The sequence below is a fragment of the Rhynchophorus ferrugineus genome, unplaced genomic scaffold (genome assembly GCF_030347505.1).
Source record: "Rhynchophorus ferrugineus isolate W39M unplaced genomic scaffold, kcgeb_rfMv2 rfM10, whole genome shotgun sequence".
NCBI lineage: Eukaryota > Metazoa > Arthropoda > Insecta > Coleoptera > Curculionidae > Rhynchophorus > Rhynchophorus ferrugineus.
Window position 1 is genome coordinate 24888725 of NW_027472589.1, and position 27302 is coordinate 24916026.

The following is a 27302-nucleotide window of genomic DNA, read 5'->3' on the forward strand; positions in this document are numbered from 1 at the left end:
GTTATTGTGACTATAAATCGTAAATGAAAATAATTTTAAAATCATTATCTAATTAGGAAGTGCTCGTGTCAATAAGCTTAGAGTAGACTTTCTCTTGTTTTGAGTTTGTTTTAGTAATTCAGAAATACTATTTTAATTCAAATTAGCCTCTTTTAAACTGGAAAATGATCCCAATAGCCGTATGTGTGATATAAATATTGTAGCCTGAAATTATTTGGTAATCCCACAATTTGTTCCTTTTTTGTTGATATTAGCGATTGTCGATCTATCAATACAGCTGCCTAAACTAAAAACACATGCGTGTTCTTGTTCCTGAAAATATGGGTCTGAAATTGTCTATTATAAAAGGTGTTCCATGAATTTTACTTCCATTTCGGTAGATAACTTGATGACGGTTTGTGGTAAAAAGTAGAAATCATTTGGAATCTTTTGCTTGTCCAACCAAGGTTCCTTTTATTATATTATTGAAATAAAAATAAGACCTATACTGTGATAGGTACAGACCATACACTATAATATGTAACTTTTTATTAATTTTGACGATTACGAAAACATTATGTATATAAAAATTGCCTATATTGATCTTATTATCCTTATTAATCTTTAGCATTTGTATCGATATGTTTTATAAACTAAATATAGTAATTTTTTGTTTCACTGAAAAATGTGTAATTATATTGATATAAATTTACATCTTTTCCTTTGTATTTGAATTTGAACTTTATCTCTTATATGTTAATTCAAAAAAGTAACTAAAAGAGTTGTACAAAAATATACAAAACGTATTTCAATTAATGAATACTTATAAATAGTTGATAAATGTTTAGAATTTATGTAAACATTGTCATTAGTATTATTATTCATGTTTATGTTAAATTTAAGAAACATCCTCTGGTTTTTCTTTTTATATTGTTAGACAGCTAGATGATTGGTATCTTTGGTGGCAAAACTATGGAACCACAACAATACTTAAACTATAATACTACGACTTCTGTCAACAGATATACTAAATATTTTTATTTAGTTGGTTCAGAGACATTCTGCGGATATAGTTCTAGAACATTCCTGCCATACCCTTAACATTTTATTATTGTATAAGTATTAACATTGTACAAGGTTACCCATTCCAATTCACACCTAACAGTATATGTTCGGGCAACATATCTTCGTCATAGTTCTAAGAATAAAAAGAGTAGATCATTTTTGCAGAAAAAAGATACAGATACATAACTTTAACTATATACGTGCTATTTAGATAAATAAAGAAAATACGTGGTGGTTTATATATATTCAAATGAGTTTTTATGCTATATGGGTTGTATCGGACATTCACTGTTATTTATTGCTATTCTTCTGACATTTTGGTTATTGGCATTGAATGCTTGTATTTGTTAAATGTTATTTTTATTTTAAACCAATCTATATAGGATTAAATATTAAAAACGACAGTACTTTCATTCATATGGCTCAGTCCGATAATCACTAAAACTGCTGCCTAATTTAAAGGTGTCACGTAATGATTTAACACAGGAATCTCCACTTAACCAATTAACTGTCTTAAGTATTCTCGTTAAATTGGAATTGTTGAGAAGCTATATTCTTAATATAGGTGGTGTGATATATCTGACAGTTTCATTTTTAGGTGGGTCTTCCATTAATGCCTTGTTTTTTTTATCGGATTTGAGATCATGTCTTTGTGATATTTCCAATTTTATACTTCGTTTATTTAAGAATTTTGAGGTAATTTTGATGTTGCGTTATATTCCCATCATTGCTTAAAACTTATATGAAACCAAAATAACACTCAACTATGATACTAAAGTATATTACATTCGAATAGCTATTATATTATTATAGCTCATGTTTATACGATTTAAAGGATTTAGCATTTTAATTAAATTGGCGTTGATGAAAAGCTGAATTGCTTCAATGTTTAAATACTGAGGGACTCCTTGAGGCTCTTGCGATGGTTCGTTTTCTGATGCCTCAAGGTGCATTAACAATATTCTTTAGTATTTTATTCTAGAATTTATTTGCTTATTATTATTTTTTAAGCAGTAATACGTTGTTAATTGATAATTAACAGAATATGAAGTACTGATCTATAGGATATAGAATATTTTTTAGTTTTAATTGAAATTTAAAATGTATATAGTTTTTTACAACTGCTTCTTGTTGTATTTTTTGACTAACTGTTCTGCGTTGACAGAACAGTGTGTTAAAAATCTATTCATTGACCAATTTTAGCAATTATTTAGCATATCGAAAGCTCATAGCAGTCCGTCCATCCTGCATTAATTTAAATGTGTGATAATCAGAAGGTACTAAGTGTGGTGAGTACACTGTATGCAAATTATACCGAGATACTATTCGAATTGCAAATGCATCTTTCGTAGTTTTTCCGACGTGTGGTTCAAAAGGATAATTTTACACCATGACTGGCTCTGTATTGCGGTTTTTTTGTTTTGTTTTTTAAGTTTGATTAACCCCTAGGTATATAGTTAGATATATTGTTGTTGTTAATGTATCAATAAGCTGTAAAGTACGTTGTATACATAGGAATTCTTTTCTAAAGTATATTTCTCAACATTATTCTCTGTTGCTATTGCTCTGTTCCTTAGCAGTTTCAAAAAAATTGTTTAGCTGATATTGGTAGTCTGCAGCAGTGATTATTAGTTCACTTTTTCCGCATTTACATTGGTTACTCATTTGTTGTTTCTACCAAATGCAGAAGGATAATTTATTATTAGAGCAAATTAATTGTGAATATTCCAATTTACGAATAAAGTCACTACGATGTGTTTCTATTTATGTTTTGCAACTTTCTCATTGAGTTTGATGATATCTTGGTTTGTCTAGATAGATACAGCTCAATAAGCTGAAAAGTTGTATTCAAATGACAACAAGGGCAAGAGCAATTCTTATATATAACAAATGGGCCGGAAAGTCTCGAGCCTAGCATATAGATGGCGCTAGTTTTATTGCATTCATCGATTTTTCAGTTAGTACTAACCTTCAAAAGAAAGCTGTTAAAATTTCATGATACTCTACTCATAAGTTTGTGAGTTATTATGCTAAGAGTGACACTACTTTTGTTATTTTAAAAACAATTTCGTGTTTTAATTTTACACTGCTTCTTGATGGAAAGAAATACCGTTCACGCGAAGCAATGGCTTGAAAAGGGTTATAAAGACTCCCCTCCTTCAGAACAACAATAAAACGTTGTCTTGCTGACTTCAAATGAGGTCGTAGAGACAGCGATGATTTGACCATGTTTAAACGAACAAGCCGGAATTTTTAGGTCGATATGTGACAATGGATGAAACGTGGATCCATCACTTCACCCTGGAATTAAAATGATCATCATCTGAGTAGACAACAACTGGTGACAAGCCTATTTTGACGCAAAAGGTAAATTGTTCTATAAAAGTGGTATTGAAATGTTAGAACGGCGCTGGAATGGTTGTGTGGCTCTTGATGGAGATTACATTGATGAATAATGCTAATTTTTTTTCAACCGCACTTTCTTTGTTATGCCCGGCACTTTTATATTATTCTGATATACTTTTTCATTTTAAGAAGGCATTTCTTGAGAAAAATTGGATATATGTATGTTAATAAATATTTTCTATAACCTTTTTCCATCTTTCCGACAACATGGAGATACCGTGTTAAAAGAATGATGTTGGTTTGTCCCAATCATTCCATGCCATTCTGTTTCAATCTGAACAAGTGCTAGTCAAAAGACGCTAAACCTGGTGAGTACGCCGGATGTATCGTTCACTCATTTTTCAGAAAGAACATATTTTTATTTCTTTTTAAAACGTATTCGACGTATTCTTCCACTTAGAGAGATATTGTGTCGATAACAGTATATACTTAGTGTTTTACTTAGCCCAGAGTTCAATAAACTGGAATAATTTTTGTACCAAACAGTACAGTATGGAGCTACGTGTGTATTTGTTAACATTACATTCCATTAGCATCAATTAAAACCTAAGCTAGAAAAACCAGGTCCACCAAAGAGCACGTTCTCAACATCGAACACACTTACTTCTGACAATAACAACCGGTGACTTGATTATTCATGTTTGAACAATTGACGTTGTGTTTTGTTCGATAAACGAGAATTCAATTAGAAAAAAAACCAAGGAATATAACTATTCGGACATATTCCAGGTAAATAAAACAGCGTCGACCTATTTCGTTATTATTTATTTGCTGCGCATTTGATATCACCGCACAGCGTTGGAAAAAATAACTGGTCGTTGACTTACTTTTTCGTTTATTTGGCCTGTCGATCGGAACGCCGCTCACCGAACTTGTTCGGTCGGTAGAAAGCGCCGGACGGACCCGATCTCGACCGAGGCGAGATCGGGAACGACCGTATACGAGGTTTTTCGTCATCGTCGTATGTTTTAATTATGTTGTTTGCTTCCAGCGCTGCCGCTTGTTTACTATTACGAGTGATGGCCATCGGAATATCTAATTATTCTTGGAAACGGCATTTCACCATCCCGTCCGACCAATATTAATGATTCAGTTTTCTTAAGTGTTTCTTAAGGCTCGCCGATTCGGTAATGATCGGGAGTCCCTTCGTTGATAGCCGACAGGAAAAGAAGTAATAAAGGTCATGTGATTGGTTGGTTATACGGTTTTTAATTGGGTCTGATTATAAAATAGTAAGGCGTGTTATGTAAAATGCAGGAAGCCTGACTAGATCAAAAGTATGATTTTATACGAGAGGAAAAAATCTTTTTATTTTGATGAAAAATAAATTTGAAATTATATATTTTCTTATTCCAGATATTATTGTGGTAGATCTATTTTCCTGTTGTCATTGAAGCAACAGGTTACAAATCAAAACACATCTCTCAATTTCAACTGATTTCTGATCATTATCAGTCCCACGTTGACATCATGTTAGACAAAAAGTAGACCAGATCAAACTCAAAATCAAACAACTGGACTGGTTGGTAGGAAGATACTCCTAACCTAACCTAAAATGAAAGAGATTGGTTTATCAGTCTATTATCATGACTATTTCGAGTTATGCTGTTTTAGTATGAGGTCGAACTAAAACGTCAAACCAACTAGTAATTCAACGATGTTAAAACAAAGTTATTCGATTTGTTATCAATGATTATCGCTACGATATCCAAGATGTTGCCTTAAAACATGAAATAAGGTTATAAATCACATCAACTTAGAAGCACAGAACAGAAGTGGGACAAACCACATGAGCTTGTAGTTTTGGAAATGCATACTGATGTACTTATCCCACAGTTGGCTTGCTTGTGTGTTGATGCAAGTAAGACAGAACAATAGTAATGGATTAATTTTATAAATTAAGATTGTACTATGTAACTTTTACCTTGCGTACAAGTCCATTAGTGAATATTAATAATTGTCATCTTTCCCAGGTGGAAGATGTTAAATATCTTGGCACAGTTCTAGACCGACGTTTAACTTGTAAGAAGCACAAACTTGCCAAACGAAACAACTTGGATTTAAACTAAACAAGGTGTGTTGGACCTTGGAGAGCAGGATATTGCTGTAAAAATTAATACTGATCCTATGAAATCGAACTATGAGATACTGTTAGAGAATCCAATACAGCTATCAATCAACGCTTACAAAACAAAGTATTGTGAACGAACGTTGATACTCGTAGTGTATTCCCAATGAAGCGATACAGCGCAATATCCCTCTAGAACCTATAATGAGTGTAGTCCACAATGTCAACGTTGGCATTACAGTATGAAAGACAGATTTTATTTAAATAGATACATCGTTGCTTATTTTACAACTCTTCTGACCAGCTTATAATTCCTGGGCTACTTGGTTCCTTTGCACCCTCGCACTCATCCAGTGCCGTTCATACCTATCGCTCTTCCTCTCACTTTACATAAAATAATATTACATATGTCAAAACAACATCTCACTGACATATTTAACGGTCATGCGTCTATGTTTCATCTAGTGGTGTTGGCCACCAAAAAATATCGATATTTCGATATATCGATATTTTAAAACATCTCTTATAAGAATAGTGATATTTTGATAAACATTCAAAATTAAATACCAAAATTCCCTAAACATTTCTACCAATGTTAAAGGTCTATCAAAAATTGTATTTAATTTATTCCGAAAAAATATCGGCTAAAAAAATGTCGATGTATCGATATATCGGGCAAAAATATCGATATTTTTTTCAGAAAATATCGATATATTGGGTTTGTCATGAGTTTTAATCTGTGATAGATCGGATTTTCACATATTTGATAAAGTCTGAGTCATATATCATCATATATATAGTCATATATTATCTTTAACTAAATAAAATGTACTGATATTGATTCTTTGCGGGAACAACGAAATACTGTATTACCGACCAGGAGGGAGGGGCTAAGGCGCTCAAGTCGAAATCCTGGATATGATACTGTTATCAACGCCATGTTTTATAAATCGTGACGAATTATTCCAACATCCTAATTATTTTTAAATATTTAATGTGGAAAAAACCTTTATAAGTACTTTTAAACAATTCGTTGAAAAATATAAAATGTATCTATTCGTACAAATCTGACTTATTTTGAGTATAATTAAGTTTTCAGAATGCAATTGAAATTAACTTTTTTGTGACTAAATATACTTGTAGACTGTTAAATCGTACTTGTTTTTCACTGATTGCCTTAACATAATATAAATTACTCCATATTTCAGAGGCACAAGTCAAGTATTAATATAATAATTTAAGTTAATTACATTGGTTTATAAATTAAATTGAAATATAGGTTTTATTACTTACACATTTATTATTGTCATTTAACAAACTGATTAAAAAATCATTGACCTTTCTAATACAACATATGAAAGAAAATTGGTTTCATTTAAATTACTCTTACATTAGATTTTTTTCAAAATCGTCACTCAAAGTACAATGAAACAGCTGAATAAACTTACTGTTTGATAATCCTACGGTATTTGTTTAGGTTTATATAAAAGATTGATATACTGACTGATATACTATATACTGAGTAATTCACCAGCATATAGCATTCATTTGTTAGTTTTCAGATTATATTTTAAAATATTCCTCTTACTTTACAAGAAATTGTTCCTATAGTATTTGGGTGTATCCTCAATAGTTCTCATACCTTCTGAGTAGAAATTAATACATCCTGAAGTATTTGTGTATGTTGATCTTTATATGTTTTGATGTTTGCTGGTCTAGCAGCAACTTATTATATCTGGATCACTTAGATATTCGTCCAAATAACCATTCGTTCAAAATATACTATACTATATTGTAAAAAATGTATTCAACGGATCATTCTTAATTATTCAGGTAAAATATTTTTCACAGAGTCGGCAATCATAATGGAATTGTTAGTTTAATATTATTTTTAAATGTATTAATTATACAGCTATTGTTACTTTACGTAAATTTCAACTGAAGAGGCAGAGATTTGCAGTTTGGAATGATCAATATCACTGATAACAGAAGGAGTTATTTGACTCAAAAAGTATTTTACGACATAATCTTACAATTATTTCGAGATATAAAAGGCTACCCTCGTATATAATATTTGCAAACCTTACAAATTATAAAATAAATATTCAACAAGTACTGCATTGTTCGCAGAAAAATGCATATGCATATATATTAGTTATGAAATATGTAATTATTTGAAATAATAAAAACCTTAAAAATTAAAGTTTTTAAAGTATTATACTTTAAAACAATTTTATTTTTCCGAAAGAAGTGGTGACTGTTGAACGACGAGCACAAATCGTTATTGCCGATTCAAATCTAATCTCAGAAAAACTGAACCCTTCCTTATATCTAGGCATCTTCATTCACTCAGTGACATTTCTCCGTCTTTCCGTCTTTATAATCAGAGTCATATCGGTCGCGAAACTTAACATATTTACATTAATTGGGCATTAAATGATTTTTGTATACTAGAGAAATAGAGATTTAACTTCATAGGAAATTTTGGGGAAATGTTTCGCGACGTCCAACATCTAGATGTCGCTACTTTTAACTTGCTTTAATCGCTACGCTATAAGGCCCGAGGAGATCTGATTGACTCACTTCGTTTCTATGGTACGTTTGTTGTTTATTTATTTTGAGCGCCTTTTTCAGTATGGCTTACATATGGAATAGTGCGTTTAGAGGTTAAATTATTAGTTCACTAGTATATATAAGTCGGTAGTACAAAAAGTAAAGTGAATTAGGAAGCGTTGTGTACCCGGACGTATAGATAGTAAAGAAATGCAGAATCGTTTCCTTTTGAAGAAGTATTTGGCTTAAGTTTTTTCATCTCATTGGCCTTTAGGTAATTGTGAAGAGGATGGACATGATGGCTCTAAATATTTACATTCTATAATAACCGGGGATGAAATGAAAATACTGTCAAGTAGGTCTTTGAGTTATCTCTTTTATTTTATTCAGCGATTTTGCCACGTCTGCTAGATCCTGTTAAATTGATGGCACTAAACAAATATGAAATAGAAAAAGACGGAAGAGATAATTTTGATTTGCTGCTATATATATATATATATAAATATATATATATAGCATTCTCTTACAGGTGCCTATAATGGAGATTTAAATTGACCAATCAAATTACTTTCTGGATGTTGGGCAAAGCAAAACTTTGCGCCATAGTCCCCTATTGAGTTATATCTCTATTACTCTATGGTTTGCACCAAAGACAAACATTCATTGTCAAAGCTGACATTTTGAAAGATTTACTCACAAAATATACATACTTAGAATGCGATTTCCCCTGTATAAAACCGTGACCAAATTATGCGCTGCCACGCCACCAGATTTATTTAAATACTAGTTAACATTTGTTTAAAATATTTTCTAAATACATAAAAAAACAACATGTAATATGACAACTGATACCTTTATTTTCTAATTGTACATTAATTATTGTCGTAAATATTACAACAAAAAAATCTATAAAATAAGTCCTGGATAGTAGTTACATGTTACAATTTTCATTGCGAAACCTCCTTTTTTTATGTATTTTTATAGGTGCTTAATAGGATAGGTGTTTCACCACCTAATTATTATTTTTGTATTATTATATTTCCCCCTTCTGGATAACAAGTAATGGTTTTAAAAAAGAGTGACATTTGCTGGCATAACATTTTATCAAGAATATCCTTTAAATTTGCATTGGCATATACTTTAGGCAATACATAAAAATCTAGAGATGGCTTCAAAAACACGTGAATTTAAACAAGTTCCTGGTATCGTAAGACAACTTTTGTCATATTGGCGAGTTTTAATAAATTCTGTATTGGTATCGTTTTCCCAATACAGAATTTTTTACCTGCAACCTTCATAATTCATTAGCAATATAAAGCAAATATATATACATATATATATATATATATATATATATATATATATATATATATATATATATATATATATGTATATATATATATATATATATATATATATATATATATATATATATGTTCTAATATTCCTTTATTTTATTTTTTATGTATATGTAGGAACTGTTATGCAAGGCATGGATTGATTTACAGTTACCACATCGCTTGTAAAAATTTCGTAAGTTAGCCAAATCTCCTTCTGAACATCCTCGTCACAGTTGGCTCCTGGTGATCTTTGAGACAAAAAATTGTTAATAATGAGGCTTTTGAATGCTGATACGAAATGGTCAGGCATCAAAGAAATCTCTCTAATCCCTTAGCTTCTATTTCCAAAAAAGTTTCCAAATTATCCTGCTCAAATGGCCTAATCGTTACGAATTTTCTCTTCTGTAGTACTATGTATGTACTATTTATTTTATTAATTTCTTTAGAAGCAGAAACTATAAAAAAAATAAAAATACTAGGCTTTTTGGAGTTAACATAAGTTGTCGAGTAATATTAACTGCAGATAGCATCCGACCTCTAGATTCTATAAAATAAAAGTTATAAAAATTAACAAAATAATAAAAATATATTACACACACTTAATGTACTTTTTGGTGTTGTATGGTCGGGCTCATGACTGTCTGAAGTTGAAGGCACATATTCCCCTATTTCTATATGATCTAAGAGAGCCCCTTAAGTTTATCATTGTTTAACTTATCAAGCCATTTCTGGCTTAAAAGAAAATTCTTGGGAAAACGATACATTCTATTAGAACCACAAAACATTGAAATATTAAAACATTGACATAAAAAATTCAAACATTAAAAACGAGTCTGTACATTTTGTGGTTAAAACCACAAAACAGAGAGGAATTCCAATGTCTTGTGGTTAAAACCTTCACTTGACAAACGCTACGTTATATTTTATGACATCTATAATTCAAATCGAGAGAAAGAAATCTGTAGTCTTTTTATCGGCGGCCCTCTGGCGGTGTGGCGGTACACTGAGAACATGGTTACGGGTGTGCCTATTTAAGTTTCCATTCTATATTTCAATGTTTTGTGGATTTAGTGTCATGCTGTCATGAATAGACGAAATAAGAGTATGTATCTGGCACTTGATGTCAATATGTAATCGTGCAGTAATTGTGCTTTTATGTTTCATCAATTTTAAGACAAACATTGCAAAAAAACTTCTCAGATGTGAACGGGTACTTTTCAATCGCGCAACATTAAAAATGGTTAAATATTGATAAAACGATATCCGTGTGCAACCAATTGTGTGTGCGCGCATAACAATAACAAGGTGGTATGTTTTTCATTTTATAGTCTACAGCGGTTTGTATCGAGTCAACAAAGGTGACGCTGGTGATATTTGGATCAAAGGTCGTGCACTAACTCGACCAGCAAGTAGCACGTTGCCGAACTAATCGACTAGTTGCGTCGTAAGTCCGCGGACCTGTACGAGGTATGTCCAAAATAGGCTCGATAATATTTTTGACACTCACTCTCGAGAACGGGACAAGATCTTTTAAATGTTTCGACCGCTATGTTTTAATAATTTTTCCCCATTTTATTTTGAGTGTATGCATATATGTTATGGGTATATTGAAATGTCTAAATCCTATTTTATATTATTAATAGGTTTTTTTAAATATATTTATTTTAGGCTTTCTAATTCCCTATAAGGCAATAATTATCAACATTAACTTTTTAGGGTTAATGATGTGGCTCGGTGAATGGAGGTAAATCGAAATGAAACAGTGGTGTTTACATTAGGTGACCGTTATTTATTGGCTATATAAAGAAATGTGAAAAATACAAATGATAAAACGGATGGCAGCGGAGTTACCTGTTGACGAGGCTTGGACAGTCGATGGTGGCACGTCTAAACCAAACGATGGTTGAGCACTGAATGAATCGAAATACCCTTCAATAACATCCCAGATAAACGTCTCGGGGTTGCCAGCTATTCGTTATCGTATTCTAGTTGTCGCTGCTGGCACCCCGCCCGTGTTCAACACCTGGGATTATATTTCTGGGTGTTTTGTAGACCGTTATTCCACGATGTAAAATTCGACATGCCTCAAAGTCCCTACAACTTATTCCAGATATTTAGAAGTATCAAAAGAATTAAGATCACAATCTGCTACTAGTTGTTATTTATGTTAACGTTCAGATAAGGGTATTTTTTCTCCTAAATTTCTATAATAATAATGCGTATTACGCCTTCATTTATACTTTGTGTACTCTTGCTCTGTGGTTGTGGTTATTTAGACGGATGTAGGAATCTGGGATAGTCGAGGGGATGGATATGTTAGGATATTTGTGAGAAAAGCAGGAAATTGTTCAGGGGACAGCCGATTGCTGGCGTTGCTGGCAGTACTGTCTACGCATTACAGTAGCAGTGGGAAATCATCCATTTTAATGCTTTAACCACTGGCCAGACTTTTTTAAGACTTTTATAAATTATTTCATTCGTTTAAAATTATTATCCTTTACAGTTCAATAATAAGCATATTTATGATAACTATTATAAACATTATATATAAGTAATTTTCTGCGTAAATTGGCTAAATCTAGCTATATATGAATGTACGCACTTCACTATCGTGTCGCAAATTTAGTTGACTAGCAGGCATAACCCATTCTAAGTACCACAACATTAAATTACTCTCCTTATGGGTTCTGTAAATCGCACTGTGTCGCTTCATTAGAAACATGGTAGTAGGAAGCATCAACACTCAACATATTTTGAAAACGTTGACTGATGGGTAAATTAGACTTGATAGTAGTACTCCTTAGGATTCCATATGACCGTATAGGTCTAAGTATTGATTCGTACAACCAGCCAAAACATTTGATAAAGTTTAAATCCAAGCTGTTTTAATTTTGCAGGTATTTCCTTATTTCAAGTTAGGCTTTAATTTTTTATTACTCTTAGTAGTTCCACAATCTGCCCAGAGGGCAGTATGTATTTGTTATGTTTATATTATATATACATGGTAGGTAGAAAATCATTTCATTAAGTGATCTCCTGTATAAAATACTATTTTAATTAATTAGCCTTATTCTAAAGCTAATTCTAAAGTCTGTACATGACCAATAATCAGATCGGATGGTTTTAGACGTTTTAGTCTACGCACTTCACTGTCACTTCGAATATTTAGTTGATTAGCGAGCACACTGAGATGCACTGACACTCCTTCGAAGTACTTCATACTAACACGTTGAATTACACTTGTTATAGGTTTCGGAGGAATATCGCGTTGTATCACTTCATTTGAAACGTAGTACGGAGCATCGACAATGCCACGCAACATTTTATTTTGGAACCGTTGTATGATGGATATAGTAGACTTGCTAGCGGTTTCTCATAGTTGGATTCTATATGATCAAATAGGCTTGAGAATAGATTTATGAAATAATATCTTGTTATCTAATGATAACTTGGATTTGCCCCGAAAAGCCAATAAATTTGGTAGAGTTTAAGGCCAAGTTGTTTCTGTTTGCCGGTTATGTGTTTAATTGAACAGGTCACGAATTTTTTGTAGAACAACATATATTTTCGGACAGTGGCTTCATTAAAAAAGGTAATTACCTGTTGGGGCGATTAACCCGCGATTTCAGTTCACCAAATAATACACTGTATTTTGAACTATTTATGGACTTTATTCACTTCTTATAATTTATACAGACTACATGTGTTACCTTAAACGTTTACATTCTTGTTCTATCTTACAATGCTTACTGTTTTCCCGCTTATATACAAACTTAACCTAATTTTTCACAAATGTCAAACATTACAACTAATTACATCGAGGACATCGGAACTATCTTACCCATCGAAGAAAGAACTTTAGGTTAAATGATGTGGCTCGGTGAATAGAGGTAAAACGAAATGAAACAGTGGTGTTTACATTATGTGACCGTTATTTATTGGCTATATAATAAAATGAGAAAAATATAATTACAATACATACAATCGACGGTGTGGAAGGATCGATTGTTCGACGACGTGGTAGCTTATTTTCTTCGACGACGAGACGTTAGCAATTCTGGTACCTCGGCGAAGACATGGCGAGTCTATGGTGATTGCAATCGGTACCTAACTTCTCGAGCCGCTCTGTGACTAATGCGTAGTCACATACGTTACGGTAATTCAGAAAAAACAAATAACGACGGTATCCGACCGAAGCTGCCCAAAGCCTTTCAAATCAAAATGTCTGCCATTATGACGGAGACGGCAAGCGAAGGAAGACATTATGATTTAAACTTAGCGCCGAAAGAAATGTTTAGCCGAGACGCTGATGTTTAAGCAGTGATGTAAAAATATCTATGAGTTCGAAAGATTGTGAAAGAAAATTTTGACATAAAATTTAAAAAAAATGAATTGGAAATAATGAAATGATATTTAAGCTTCATTGTTCCAGCACTAAAATAAAATTTAATGAGGAACAAATTTTTGAATGAGTCCAAACCCAATTTTGCGAAATATCACGTCGAGGTCACCACTTTAGGGTAAATGATGTGGCTCGGTGAATAGAGGTAAAACGAAATGAAACAGTGGTGTTCACATTATGTGACCGTTATTTATTGGCTATATAATAAAATGAGAAAAATACAATTAGATAAAACGGATCGCAGTTGTGTTACCTGGAGACGAGGCTTGGACAGTCGATGGTGGCACATCTAAACCAAACGATGGTTGAGCACTGAATCAATCCAAATACCCTTCAATAACATCCCAGATAAACGTCTCGGGGTTGCCGCCAGCTATTCGTTGTCGGGTTCTAGTTGGCGCTGTTGGCATCCCGCCCGTGTTCAACATCTGGCATTATATTTCTGGGTATTTTGTAGACCATTATTCCACGATATAAAATCGACATGCCTCAAGGTCGCTACAGAACTATTGCCCATCGACGTGTGAATCTAATTAAATGCGTCTTTACATATAAAGACGCAACACTACTTAACAATAAATTAATAATAAAAAAATAAAAGTTAAAAAAGCCAAGTGTGTATGTAAATTCTATACTTATGTGTGAGTGAGAGAGAGAGAGAGAGAGTGATAGAGAAGGGGGGGGGGATTCTGGAGTTAATTATATCGATTCTATTATATTTTCTAATAATTTATTTTTAAGTATATTTTCAATGCTATAGAATAATTTCTTCCATACGACAACATGGTTTCATATACTAGATGTAAGGTCATAATCATTAACATAGCAATAATAAACGGGAAGGAACGATGTCCGTTTTTAATTGTTACTAACAAGTATTATGTCGAATGATGTTAAATATGATTGCCATGGATTTTAGATAATGTTAGGATTTTAGAGGGATCACCTAGGACTGGGAAAAAAATTAAAGTATCGTACATCTTCATATTACTTGTAATACGTGTACTAGTTGTGGTACTTAATCATCAATCGTTTTATAGATACCTTAGTTAATGCTTAATTAAGTTGGTGGAAAACAAAAATAGTATGCTACAATCAAGAAAAAACATATAGTGACAGAATTGATTTTTATAAAAGTGATCAGCTGATCGGATCTGAAAAAAATATTTAGTGATTTGCGAAATCTTGTTTAAAAAACTAAAAAGGAAGTTATTTTGACACTGAACAGTGAAAAAAATCGTGTATTTTGATAATTCTATATGGAAAAAGAGGCGAACCAGCTTCATGGATGTCAACATCGACACAACGAAGTATTTTTATTGCAAAAGTTACACGTTCGATGGATTAGAAGGGTATATTGTTTTATGAGCTGTCGAAACTTGGCGAAACGATTACGGTCTCTGCTTGAAAACAATTAACCGCGTTTGATTGAAAGATTGAAACAAAATTGCCCTGAATATGTCAGCAGGCACGCCAAGGTAAATTTTTACCGAAGACGAGAACGTTGGCTGCCTTTCGTGAAATCGGCGAAGTACCTCGCTAATATATCAGGTCTCACCGGTCGTATTTGCCAGTCATCGCTCTCTCCGACCATCACTTATTTCGGTCAATAGTGTTGAAGATATTCTATCTTTACGCACGTATGTACCATTTTTAAGTGAACATATTTTTATAGCGATCGGAACCTCATTTGGTAATAGGTGGAAAGTTGTATCTGCTATATAGATACGTCTCTGGGACTAGTTCATGATTTTCTTTTGTTTTCAGTTGTCGTAGTCGGTTCACTTTTCATTATCAGCTACAATACTCTAGAAAAATTTGCCTAGCGAGCAATGTTCTATGCATTTGAGCTGGATTCACGTTCGCAATTTGCGGTATTCGAACTTTTTTAGTGATCCTGGTAATTCTCTGTAAGGGAATCAAAACTGGCCAACTAAGAGGTGAAAAAATAACTTCACCATAAGCTGTAGAATATCAGAACTACCAAATTTAGCAATGTTGCTCAATGTTAAGAGTTTTGCTGATAACTTCACGGAACTAGATCAAATTATTTTACTCTCTTTAACCTTCAGACTAAGCCATCATTATCTAGGGATTGGAAAACCTCAACATTGATGTGCTGATGAATGTTCATGTCTTTGGGCATAATCCTTGATAAGGTTATTGACGGTTTCTACCTTCAGGTCCTTATATAGATTTTAATTACGAATATACCAAGAAGCATCATCAACAGTACATCGCAGTACCTCGTTGTGAAATATTTATATAATACTTCTATTGCTTAGGTTGGTAGAAGTTCACACTGACTTTAAGACTTGTTGGTAACATAAAAGCTTATTATATACTGACTTATTATTGACCTTCAGATACCCACAGTCAGTCAAGAAATCAAGAGAATTGCAAGGGGGCATGAGGAAAGACTCCATCCTCATAATAATATTGAAATATTCTAACTTTTGAATAACACCAGAACAGGAAACAGACTCAAAAGAATCAAACCATCTGATCTTGTGTAGTGAGGTGCATATATTAAAAAATTCAGCAGTGACATGTATAAACATTATTTCACCAGTTAGGGCCGATGGGTCCTCCTAGTTATATACCTAGATTTAAGTTAGCATAAAGACAAATTGTAGGTTAGACGGAAACGACTAGTAACAATATATTAACTAAATAATATAAAATATATATATACTGACAGGGCTGAATATCTGCTGAAGTTCTTCACATTTTTCTTAACATGTGGTTTCCATCTGAGTTTAACATCAAGGGTCATGCCAAGATTTTAGCGGTATGAGCAAATGACATATTTTTATACTTAGGTCAAAAAAACTAAGTGAATTTGAATATAGTCACAACAAATATTATAGGTGGAAAAGTCAACGAATTTATTAACCGACTTCGAAAAAGAATATAGGAAAAAGGATCTATGTTCGGCTATATATAAATATTTTTTAATGTATGTTCGCCGATTTCTCTGTGAATTGTAGGCCGATTTTCAAAGTTCTTTTTTTATTCGAAAGAGTACACTTCCGAGATGGTCTCATATGAACCAAATCATGATCTGTTGGGGGGGAAGTTGGGAAATCGAGTGAAACGCTCAAATTTCAAAGGCACGTATAACGTTTTCACATATTATTTATCTAAAATAATCAGATATTTATGTATAATGTTATTGCTGAGCTGATGTGATGGAAAATCGGTAGTCGTTCAGCGAAAAAGCCATTCAGTTTGCATTTTAATCACTAACTGTAGCATATAAGAACTTCGTAGAAATATTGTAGACAATTGTTTCTATGGTGTAATGGTTAAAGCGTTTAGCTCCGAAACGGAGGTCGTGGGTTCGATTCCTCACGGGGACAATAACTCTTTGTTATTGTTTAGTTAGAACTTTTGTCAAATCACCTAGGCTAAATACCGGACCCCGGGGCCTGAAGTGCTGTTATGTTGTTATGTTTCAATCATCGTTTCTTTATTCGTATTTTTCCTCATACGGGCTGCACCTTTACTTGGCTTACCTATTATAATATTAAATAAAATAACTGCGTAATTTATTCAGTAAATATCTAACACTAAAAAGAGAAAAAGCAAAAAAATTACACCGACTTCAAAAAATAAATAAGGAACTCACTAAAAATTAAAAAATAATCAAACTTAAATTTTTAACACAGAAAGAACATTTTAAAATAAAATATGTACATATGTAATATGTAATCTTTGTAATATCTAAATAAAAATTATCAAAAACCTTATTAATTTTGTAAGATATAAAAAAAATTAAATTACCAACAAAACATATCTAAATTAATATAACTGTTTACGGCCGCAAATCGGTTCAATTTTTTTGTTAAACTGTCAACTTTTTGTTGTTTTTGTGGAAGAATTAGTGGATAACGTCGAAAAAGCTGGTAGACATTTAATTGGTTCAATTAGTAAAATATATATTGTTCAAATATACCATAAACACACATCATTTAATTTACAACTTGCCCACCCCAATTATCACATATTACTTAATATCAAGAAGAATGGTTCACATATATTTACTATTTCTATCGTCTCTCATTGCAAAACAAATTCTTCCAAACTCTGTTGAATATTCCAGGTTCAACGCGGAATAGCCAAAGACACAAAAGTAGAGATACCAATGACGATTTCTCAAGCTTGACGTTCGCATTCAGAATAGTTAATTAAAATTCCTTCATAAGATGAATAATAAACGAATTTGATCCCCATTCGACGCAAACACTTTTTAATTGTGTTTTTGTCAGTATACTGGGTGTAGTAAATAAATCGAACGTTTCGTTTCTAGAGAAATAGAAAGCAAGTAGCGGCTTTCAATATTGAGACTTGTTAGTAAAACGTTCTGGGCAAACAAGTCATTATAATTAGAGCAATGAAATTTATCTTGAGGCGATTTTTTTGAGTGGCGAAGCGGCTGATGATTAGAAAGAAAATCCACAAACGATAGAATATAAAAGACAATCAGTTTATGTAATAACAGTTCCACCCACCTTTTCTTTATTGATTTTTTTTTTGTTATTCTTGGGCGCGTAGTACAATCGTTGCAGGTTCTCAGCGACAAGCTGTCCTTCGATCAATTAACTCGAACTGTTTTTTTTTCCTGAACGAAATTTGAAAGTTCTATTTACGGAACGCTCACGCCGTGTCCTTGATTGCGAACGAATGTTTTTTCGGGCACAGCTGATTCCTGCTGATCTTTTTGATGATGCCACACATTTCTTTGAAGGTGACTTTATACAACAGTGCCTAAAAATATAGCTTGTCAAATCGGCAGGACGGATTTCTTGTTTTTGTTGGTGAATATAAGCGGTTATGGCTTTTTTGTTATTATGTAGTAACACCTATGGCTTTTTCATCCCCACCTGATTCCTGCTGATATTTTGATGATGCCACACATTTCTTTGAAGGTGACTCTATACAACAGTGTCTAAAAATATAGCTTGTCAAATCGGCAGGACGGATTTCTTGTTTATGTTGGTGAATATAAGCGGTTATGGCTTTTTTGTTATTATGTAGTAATACCTATAGCCTTTTTCATCCCCACCTGATTCCTGCTGATATTTTGATGATGCCACACCTTTCTTTGAAGGTGACTCTATATAACAGTGCCTAAAAATATAACTTGTTAAATCGGCAAGACCGAGTTCTTCTTTATATTGCTGAATATAAGCGGTTAAATGGAATTTTTGTTATTATGTAGTAACATCTATAGGATTTTGAATCCACAGCAGGTTCCTGCTGACCTTTTTGATGATGCCACACATTTCTTCGAAGTTGACTCTATATAACAGTGCCTAAAAATATAGCTTGTCAAATCGGCAGGACGGATTTCTTGTTTATGTTGGTGAATATAAGCGGTTATGGCTTTTTTGTTATTATGTAGTAATACCTATAGGCTTTTTCATCCCCACCTGATTCCTGCTGATATTTTGATGATGCCACACCTTTCTTTGAAGGTGACTCTATATAACAGTGCCTAAAAATATAACTTGTTAAATCGGCAAGACCGAGTTTTTCTTTATATTGCTGAATATAAGCAGTTAAATGGAATTTTTGTTATTATGCTATAACATCTATAGGATTTTGAATCCACAGCTGGTTCCTGCTGATCTTTTGATGATGCCGCACATTTCTTTGACGGTGATTCGATATAACAGCGTTTAAAAATATCGTTCCTCAATTCATCAGGTCGAAATTTGTAATATTATGATATTACAAATTTTTGATGGATGTTTTGTTTACATAATATGGCAACATATATCGATTAATCAAGGAAATTAGGTCTGGAATATTTTTAGAATCTCCTTTCATTTTTTGCCACGTGGAAATATCAACAACTTTTTTCCAACATATGTTTCCAGTATAAATCAAATAAAAAGATATCATTAAGTGTTGCAAGCTTTGTCCAAAAGAGTAAAGTTTTCGATTATTTATGAAAAACTTATTTCAACAACGTAAAATTGTAAAACGTAAAATTGTATTCGCGCGATAGAAGTGTTAGACTAAAAGATAGTTATAAAATTACCATAGTTAATGCATTTATCATTGATTTTTTCGTCATTGGTTATGCCACACTACTTTGTTGTACCATCTTGTTGGAACCAAAATTGTTTTAAATCTGAATCGCCTAACAAGAACCAGAAGAACCAGAAACGTCAGTTAGTATATCGTAATAAATGTATGGTGTATCGTCAGTATATAGTACGTAATATAGTATACGATATAGCCAGTTACGCTACTTCAAATAGTCACCTAGTCACGATCAAATGGTTTCTCTATTTCTAGATATGAGTATGTGGAAACATTTATATCAATATCAAAATCGATTCTAATATTTCTCAAGTGTATAACGATAATTTTTTTTATATATGTATTTTTTTATTCAGGATGGCCAATATGTTTAGATTTTTTCTGATGTAGTATGATGTGAAAAAGATGTTAGTGAGATTTTAGATCTAAAATAAGTGGAAGAAAATAGAAGACCTTTCTTTTTAACACTATCGTTTAGGAAGCTGACTAACTCTAACTGTATTTTTGGTATATGTAGTTGATTAGTGTCCCTATCACGAAAAAAAAATGAAATTATATATTTTATATCATATTTTATCATATCATTTTCTTTACTAATACTATTATTCCTGTTACTCCCAGGCGTTATTGGAACCAGCATATTTTATAACTAGTTGTTCTAGAAGATTTGGAATTAAGGTTACGTTTGGGTTGAGTTTTGAGGCGAATCCAATTTGGAATGGTTCTGAGTTCACTGCACGTGAATGAAGAAAAAGGCTGTACTTTTGGCTTTTGTTTTTGAAGTTTTAAACTACAGAAGCTTCAAGATAACATACGAAATAACAAGTATTTTAAAACTAAACCATTATCTAACCCGAAACAGGTGAACCCTACAAGAAATTGCTTCTCTTCTCTTTACTGAAAAAAACATGTTTTAAAAATATGCCCACTCAAGATTAAAGCCATATAGTATAATATATATAGCAGTACTTATATATTTATGAAAACATGAGAAAAATAGCCAATTCTTTTTCAGTATCTTAGCAAGTTTTTTAGTATTATTTCCTTGACATGAGTGACATGAGATGGTAAAATATTCTTAAGATTTTACTAAATAGTTCAATTTTTATAACCGCAAAATTACAAAAAGAACTCAAATTATTATAGTATCAAAAATTACACTTATTATATATATATATATATATATATATATATATATATATATATATATATATATATATATATATATATATAATATATATATATATATATATATATATATATATATATAATATATATATATATATATATATATATATATATATATATATATATATATAAATATATATATATATATATATATATATATATATATATATATAAATATATATATATATATATAATTTTACAGACTATTTTTTCATAAATTTCACTGCACTATTTTAAAGATTATCGGAAGTTTTACTATATAATGCAATATTTAAAGGTAAACTTTATATTAACTTTCTATTTATTTAGAAACTAAACCTTTTTTTGTATTTAAATATATTACCTGAAAGATAGAAGAATAACATCATATTTCATTGAAATTACAAACAATAATACCTCAAAAACAAATCACACTCCATATAGTTATGAACGCGTCTCTAATTTGAGAGGATTGTTGACGAGGCAAGGCGCGAAAGAGAGAGAGAGCGAACGAGATCAACCAACAGAGACCAAAACAGCTGTTGTCGACTGAGTGAGTTAACGCGATATTATTGTTGTCGAGCAAGTGGTATTTTTGGGTTCGGTACACGTAGGCAGGCTTCGAAAACTCGAAATATCAAGCCGTTCTTTATCCATCGCGGCCTGCCACGGAGAGAAAGAAAATATCGACAGCGCACCGCCGTTACTTGGCCGTTCGTTCATTAAACACACGAAGGGGGCCATTTTTCCTTTTGGATTTCGAGGTTTCTGGCGGATCCGTCGATATAAGGAAATATGCGGACGGTTCCTATTTATAATCCAAGGCTTTCGATCGATTTTTTTTATTTCCACCAGACTTCCTGTTTCCTGAAGCCTTCGAACAGACGCAGTTTTACTATCGCGATAAAGTTTACGTTTATGCACACATGTTTATTTGTTTAAGTTGTCGCTCGTTATCTTAACGGATGGTTCCACGGAAAATTGAAAAACATGACTATTAATGAGCGTATTGTTATTATTTATACGTTACATCTTTTAACCGGCCATTTTTTAAATTGGAACACTTTAGATAACATCCTATTTAATATAAAACAAACTTTTTCATCATCCTCCAAAGTGAACAGGATTTTTCCCTAATGACACCATCTGTTGGTGGCTACCCGAATTTGGAGCTATATTTTATAGAGTTAAGCAAAATACATGATTTTAACTAAAAAACAAATTACAAAATAATATCTCGTCTGTATTTAAAATACTAAATACAAAATACAGGCAGGAGTTATGGTTATGTTATTTAAATATAATAGAACTAAACCAGCCTAGTCTATTAATCAGTAAAAGAAGAATGTCTTTTCATGCACACTATATTTTTAAATGTACTATCAGACAACAGCCTATTGTTGGGGAATGAATAAAACCTGCTATAGAAAACAATCATTTTACAGGCCCTGAAGGACTTTAACTTTCTTTTCAACATTATCCTTTAGGAAGTTGACTAACTCTAACTATAGATTTTTGGCGGCTCTACTTGATCACTGTCCACGAAAACAATAAAATCATCACATTTTTTACTAGTTCTGTTGCTCTCAAATATAATTTCATGTTTTTTTTTTCAATCTGGCGCTAAGTGAGAATAGCTATATTTAAAATTTTCTTCTTTTTCTGTATAACTCATCCATTAATAAGACCACTAATGGTGCTGTGTATGTTCAAATGTATTTTGAATCCATAACTATTTGAAATACTAATTAAAAATAGCATTTGAAGAAGAAATTGAATTACAAATGATTTCAATACCGCCTAACCTTGAGTACACATTCTGTGATATACTATATTCTTCATTCCATTCACTTAGCAGATACTTTTCGACAACTTTACTGACAATAGTTAATTCCCTTATCAATCACTCGCAAAATCTACATAATTAATCAACTAATCTAATGAAGCAAATAAAAAATCCAATAAAGTTACTATTACCATTTTTCGCTGCTAGAGGTAGATAACAAGCTTTGGCCAGCCAAGAAGGACTTCTCTCCTGCTATGCTGACTGTATACTATCAATCGATCAATTTAGTCAAGCCTTCTCATGAATCTAACTAAGAGTCCTTTATGTCTTCACTGTGAGAAATACATTCCTGTCTCTCACATTTTCTTGTCATTTTTGTGTTTGTTTTTGTGATAATATATTTTGTTTCACCGTTTAATATGCGTGTTGTCATTGCTTATTGTTTTGGATGATTTTGAGGTTTTATTTACATTTATTACTTTATGTAGATTGTATCTGTATTAGTTACAGTCTGAAAATAAACGTATTTAAACCAAAGATGCTTTAGTATTATCCACAATGTTGTACCATCTTTTGTATAGAGTGATGAGGACTTCTTTTGATTGCAACTTAATTTCAACTGAGATAGTTTCGAAGATATTCAATTTTTTGAAATTAATACATTGTTACTATTTGTTTCTGATCAATCTACAGTTGGTTTTCGTACAATAACTTGTAAACTATGTGAAGTCATGATGGAGGACACATGTCTTATTGTTCAATTCAGACAGTTTTTTGTTTGTCAGTCTAAATGCCCAGGATATAGTTGCCAATCAATCCTATCAGCAATAGCTCATGAATGATGACTCTCCTCCAGTCCTACTACATGCACACATTATTACTTTATTATCATTAGTTCTTGTGATCTTCAAAGGCAAAAAGGCTTTCTAATCATCGCAACATTTTAGACTTTTCTGCATTCAAAACAACGCTGGCAAAGTTCCCATGAAGGTCTGGTGATGTCTTCTCAATCTGTGTCATGAAAAGTGAACTATGAACAGAATCAATTCCAAGTAACAGACTTATGTTATAAATTACAGTCAGCATTAACAATACAGTTTTAGTACAAATATGCAATTGGGTATAATATAAGATTATAGTTTTGTGTAAGCTCATGGAAAGCATTTTTTAAACATTCCCATCAGACAACATAACAATCTTGCAACGCCAGTTTATGCATATATTTACCTTAATAACAAATATTTTTACAAAATCGTTGTAGATAGAAAATAAAGCATATCATATGAAAGCATATAAAACAAGCAAATTAGCAAAAAAAAAAACATATAATATGTATTTCCGGATTTATTTATTACAAACTGGCCATTGAATTATATGCAAAATCACGTTTAATCTATATACGCAGTTGCTTGGTTAAGTTTCCCAATAAAAATTCCTGGTAAAACCAGGAATCTGAACGCTGAAGATAACTTTTGTGTCGATGAACTAATTTTTACTATTTAAAATGATGACATTTAAATAACCGCATTAGCTGGAGGTTCCCCCTTCGATCATTGTGGTTAAATGTGTTGTAGATTTATTATTACATTACTATTATTATACTATATCTTATGGGTACTGATCTTTGAAAATATATAAAGACCAAAATCGTTTCTACAGCACTTTGATAGGTTGTTAAAAATTACTGTAAAAATATCTCCTAATCAAATTCAGATGTCTCATTCGAGAAACTCTTATATTATCTTAACATCTAGAGGGATATACTCTAATAGTATTTTCTACAAGAAATTTTAAGAAATTTTTGTTTTTTAAATATATTTTTATTTTAGCAAAAAAAAGCATTAATTACAGAGGGCTTTACATCTAGATCAGCATTAGTATCATTATTTTATAACCATAGTTAGTAGATATACAAACCAATTAATGAAGTATAAGAAATAAAAAATAATTCTCCATTACTGTGCAGACATTTATTGATCCCTGAAAGGGTTGATCTAGGTTAATACTTCATCACTGAACAAGAGACATCTTGTCTAATTAAGTAATATCGTTATTATTATCTCATAATACAGATAAAAAGTCTAAAAAATACGTTAATACTACTTGTCGATGGAGAATTTTGTTTTGAAGATAAGAACAATTGTTTTATGACAAGATTATTTATAATTGATGTGTTCCATTAATCTGTGATATAATTTTAACTCTTAAAAATTATGGAATGATGAAATTATCAAGGCGCATTCGTCATATTATTTAGATAAAAATATAGAAATTGGAATAATTTTATATGAGTGAAATTATTGGGACAATTTTTTATATATCTGTACAATTTACAATAGGGGGTTTGGTGTGAAGTAATCTTTTTCGAGACCTTAAAGTAAAATCAAAAAAGATCTATGCTAATGTGACTATACCAATCTTAGAAGTGGGAAAATATAAAGGAAATGACCTGCAGCTTTGAGACAAAAGGCTGTGAATTGATTGTGAGGGATTTTTTTTATTAATATATTCCAAAATGTTATTTTTTTGTAGGAATATAATAAGATATATCCGTTAGAACTGCAAATTTATTACGAATGACTTATAATAGATGACGTCTGTATCATTTGTATTTCAAAATGTAACCAATATAAATACAATATTTTAGCAAGAATTCAAAGAAAAGTCATCAAATGCTATGGAAACGTTATAAAGTTGATAAAAAACGCTTCGATTAATTGGATATAACAAAATAATAAGTGTCATATCAAATAAAACCATCACGGATGATGTAGATCGCAACTGATTTGTTTTAACATCGAACTAAAAGGTAGATAATGGTTATATCACTATGAATCTTTGACCAACACTAAGATTACTCTATTCAACCAATATTTTGCTAGTAACAGTGCAGGTCTTATTTCGAAAAGGAGAAAATCTTTGAGGAAGATGTTAATGTAAGAGGAAGAATTTGAGGAAGATGTAACAAACATATTCGAACTTCGTACAAACAGTAAGGTGACAATGTAACTTTGAAATATAATAACACTTGGCCACCCCACTGTCATAATTCATCAGACAGTAGTCACTGATTAATATTGCTAAATGTCACTTAGCTTCACTGAGTATTATATTTTTATGAAGAATGCTGTTATTTATAGAGTAATGGCATATATAGTTAACTAAACAATACTTTGAATCATTAAGTTTATATAAAGTGATGGGTTTTAAACTCAATTTCTCTTGATTGTGAGAAAATGGAAAAGTCATCAAGTTGTCATATATATATGCGATTCTTAAATATGTGTTGATTCAATTTGCCTTTAAATCAAGGCAATAAATCAGTGCTTTATCATTCCAAACTTGGCCTGTTTCAACAAATATGTTATATATGTTATTGCCGCAATATGTTATTATATTCTTTATTGTATTCTTTGAATTATTCGTCGGTGTTCACTTGCTATAGCTTTTATTTGACTTTGTGACGAGGTAAACGTTTTTCAAATACCAAATTAACAAACTTTTGTAGGGAATTTTAAATTAATTTTACGGTAGGGGACAAATTATCAGTTTTAAAATAATTAATATATGGGTTGCCTGCATTGAAAATCACAACAATCACTGCAATTAAAACAAACAAAACAAGCATCTGGAATATTTGTCGGAATAATCTCCAGATAATAATTTAGGGTATGGCTTGGAGAATGGAGGTGAAACGAAATGAAACAGTGGTGTTTGCATTATGTTACCGTTATTTATTGAAGTAATATAAAAATGTGGAAAATACAAAATAGATAAAACGGATGGTAGCGGTGTTACCTAGAGATGAGGCTTGGGCAGTCGATGGTGGCACGTCTAAACCAAACGATGGTCTGTTACTCAATGATTGGAAATACGCTTCAATAACATCCCAGATAAACGTCTCGGGTTTGCCAGCTATTCGTTATCGGGTTCTAGTTAGCACTGCTGGCACCCCGCCCGTGTTCAACATCTGGGATTATATTTCTGGGTATTTTGTAGACCGTTATACCACTATGTAAAATTCGACAGGCCTCAAGGTCGCTACAATAAATATCATCAACATCCAATGAGTATAAAATTAGCGCATCTCATCTACGTTGTACGATAATGAAATAAAGAATGTATAGAGAAGGCGCACAAGAAATTTCAAGTAAATAAATTCTCAATATAACTTGAGATATTATGTCAATTGTTTGGAAAAAGTTTCCAGAAAAAGGGGTTTGAAAATTTGATTTTAGCTACGGCGACTCTAAAACAGCTATATCTCCGAAAATAGCTTAAATTTTGAAAAATCCTCTTAAGCTCATATTCTTAAGGGATTAAGCGTTGAAAATATGATGATCCTAAGTTTTTAAAATACCCTTTTAACTATCAAAGTTTGGCTATTGTTCTCGGTTTGTCTGTCAATTGTCCAGTCATTTATTCCACTTATCGTTTCCTTTCATTCCGCTACCGTTTCCTCTACAATGACATTGATTCGAA

General features: G+C 31.9%; 1 protein-coding gene and 1 long non-coding RNA gene across 3 annotated transcripts in view; both read left to right on the plus strand.

Moving 5' to 3' along the window:
• The window catches only part of LOC143203897 (uncharacterized), a 104152-nt gene that overhangs the window by 26636 nt on the left and 50214 nt on the right, over positions 1-27302 (plus strand). The window lies entirely within an intron of this gene.
• On the plus strand, positions 11910-17386 carry LOC143203898 (uncharacterized). Its single transcript, XR_013007462.1, has 3 exons — positions 11910-12903; positions 14509-16065; positions 16180-17386. It is a non-coding gene; the product is annotated as an uncharacterized LOC143203898 (long non-coding RNA).